The 2,891-nt window shown below is 34.7% G+C and overlaps 1 protein-coding gene across 2 annotated transcripts in view; it reads right to left on the bottom strand.

The window, feature by feature from the left end:
- LOC111089302 (serine/Arginine-related protein 53-like) overlaps positions 1–2,628 on the bottom strand; it is a 28,592-nt gene extending 25,964 nt beyond the window's left edge. For both annotated transcript variants that reach the window (XM_022401551.1, XM_022401552.1), the window contains exon 1: positions 2,544–2,628. The gene's annotated coding sequence lies outside the window, so the exon portion shown is untranslated. The remainder of the gene's footprint in view (positions 1–2,543) is intronic.
- Between the last annotated feature and the right edge of the window lie 263 nt (positions 2,629–2,891).

Below are 2,891 nucleotides of genomic sequence, written 5' to 3'. Positions count from 1 at the left end.
ATGGCACACGACAAGACACACATTCGGCATGTAATGCTGTTTCAATATAAAAAGGGGAAACAATGCCTTTGTAGCCAAAAAGAATATCAAAGAAGTTTATGGAAATGTTTTGAATATTCGTAAGTGTCAACGATGGTAGAAAATTTCGTTCAAGTAACTTTAGCCTTAAAAACTGTGATGGCAGGGGCTAACATATTGGAATTGATTTTGATGCTCTGAAGACGCTTGCTGGGTTCAACCCAAGGCAACACACTCAGGAAATGGCCCTGAAATTGCATGTCTCTCATGAAACAATATCTAAACATATAAGGAATATGGGAAAACTCCGTAAAAAAGATGTTTGGGTGCCTCACGAACTCTCCGATGATCATTGTTTCCAACGTGTGAACGTTGCTTCATCTCCTCTGGCTCGTAATGCGTGTGAACTATTTTTGGACAGAATTGTCACCAGTGGTGAAAAATGGATTCTCTGTGCAAATATTAAATGCTAAAAACAATGGCTTAGTCCTAGACAAAAACCATTTCCGACCCCAAAACCTGGACTCCATCATCAGAAAGTGATGCTTTGCATTTGGTGGGACATCAAATGAGTAATTCAATTTGAATTCCTCAATCCACAGCAAACTGTCAGTGCATAGATCTATTGTAAAAATCAAGCCCTTCATCAAAAATGCCTTTCACTCGTCAATCAGAAAGGTGTTGTTCTTCTCCACAAGTTGAGTTGGGAAGTTCTCCCCTACCCACCATGTTTTCCAGATACGGCTCCATCAGATTACCATGTCTTTTGTTTGCTACGACACCATCTTAATGGGAAGGTGTTAAAGAGGACATTGACATTTTTTTGCTTGAAAGCCAAGTGATTTATTTAATCAGGACATTAACAATCTGATTGTAAGATGGAAAAGCCTCAGCGATAAGAATGGAGACTATTTCATTTAAAAAATGTTTTGTTTTGATATACAAGTTGTTCGTTTTTTTCATTTAAAAAAAGTGAAATGAAAGGTGGGTTTAAAATTTTATCGCTTTTTTTTCTTTTACCTTGAGATAGGTGTCCAAGGGCAGCCATGATGGATGAAACAGTTCCTTGTTGCCCAATTGTCATGCTATACCAGATCAAATGATTTCATGAGTATACCATTTCAAGGTATACTCACAAAACCATAAGTGACTGTCATCTAATTGTTTTAAATAAGACTCTAATATTTAGAATACAGCTACAACACTGTGAAGTGAACAAAATCAGTAAAGTACATCAAGTCATAAAGAAAAGATTTGGCTTTAAGGAAAACACCTGACAATAGTGTAACTGCTTACTGTTTTACAAAGTGATTTGGATCATTTAGGGAATTGGGCAAATAAATAGTAGACTGCATCTAATTATGCTAAGTGCAAGGTAATGCATGGGCCTACATGACCAGGGTCCAAGAAATTATTAGGGGCTACCCACCAAAAGAGATTATAATAATTGAAAAGAATAAAATGCATTAAATGTATTTTTTTTTACATTTATGTTTTGTCTTGCAAAACCTTTATTACAGCCATTTTAACACCTCTTTTGATTTATAAATAATCCAGTGTTATATAAGCTGGAGAAAGAGATGGAGTTGTACTGCTCAAAACAGGTTAAATGTTCAATATTTACTGTAACAATTATAAATATGTACAATGGTAGTGATGGTGGAGGGTTGACCCTCTGTGCCCAGGGCACCCAACATTTTTAATTTGGCCCTGTTGGATGGAAACCAACTCAATATTACTTTGGACAAATGAAACTTGGTGTTTTGGGCAATCAGCATTTGAGGTAGTGTGTTGTTGCCACTGGGAAAGCCCAGAAAGCAAACATGATTTTGGGTTGTACCTACACGAATAATGAATACAAGTCAAAGGAGGTTATCATTTCTTTGTATGGATCTCTGGTAAGGCTTCATTTAGAGTACCGTGTTCAGTCTTGGACTCCATATTTTAATGATATAGAGTTAAAAATGTTCAAAGGTGGGCTGTTAGGGTGATTCCTAGGATAGAGATCCTTAAAATGATTTTCACTCGAGAAAAGTTAAATGTGATCTGATTGAAGTTATAAATTATAACAGGAAAAGACAGGATTGTATCATTTTTGTGTGTGTTTAATGGTAAAAGTGGTAGGACTAGGGGCACAGATGTAAGACTTGGCAGAGTAAAATCATCTTCAAATTAGGTAGATTCAACAGGATTATGATACTTCAAAAGTAGTACTAAAGTTAGGACCATATTTTACAATAAATTTAAATTCATACACGCAAAGTCGAAAACTTAGCCTTCGCAAGTCAACAGCAGAAGGCCGGTACGTCAGTGGTACTAGTACTAATACAGTGTCTGTATTACTACCAGTACTAGTCTAAAACTAGTAAAACCTCGATAACCAGTATATTATATTGTACTACTCTCTCATATTACACAAAAACAAAAGAACTAGTGGTAGTAGTATGATATAGCAGTAAAGCTCTCCAGAGTGCAATTTTTTTTATTAAAATAAACTTATAAATAATGTTAACCAAACAACTTACCACAGATTTCAATAAGCGTGTATACCATAGTCTGTACCATTAGCCATTAGAGTCTTTGCGCCATCTATAGTCAAGTTGAACATCCTGAAATTGAAACAATTATTTATATATATATATATATCTTAATTTAAGAGTAATAAATCATTATGTATTTGTTTTATTGCAAATCAATAACGAAACAGTTACGTACTAACTTAAGAAAAATGTTATATAATAAGAAAGAACAAACACAATTTTAACATGTTGTAATTTAGGCGGAATAATTTCTCTGATAACCTTTAAGAGTTGCATGAGACTAATTTTGACTTTAAATAATGGTTCAGTATGTTGTCGACTTACGCACAATAC

Source organism: Limulus polyphemus, unplaced genomic scaffold (assembly GCF_000517525.1).
Source record: "Limulus polyphemus unplaced genomic scaffold, Limulus_polyphemus-2.1.2 Scaffold5839, whole genome shotgun sequence".
In the NCBI taxonomy this organism is placed as follows: domain Eukaryota; kingdom Metazoa; phylum Arthropoda; class Merostomata; order Xiphosura; family Limulidae; genus Limulus; species Limulus polyphemus.
Note: the sequence above shows the minus strand (reverse complement) of the source record. Positions and strands in the feature narration are given on the sequence as shown.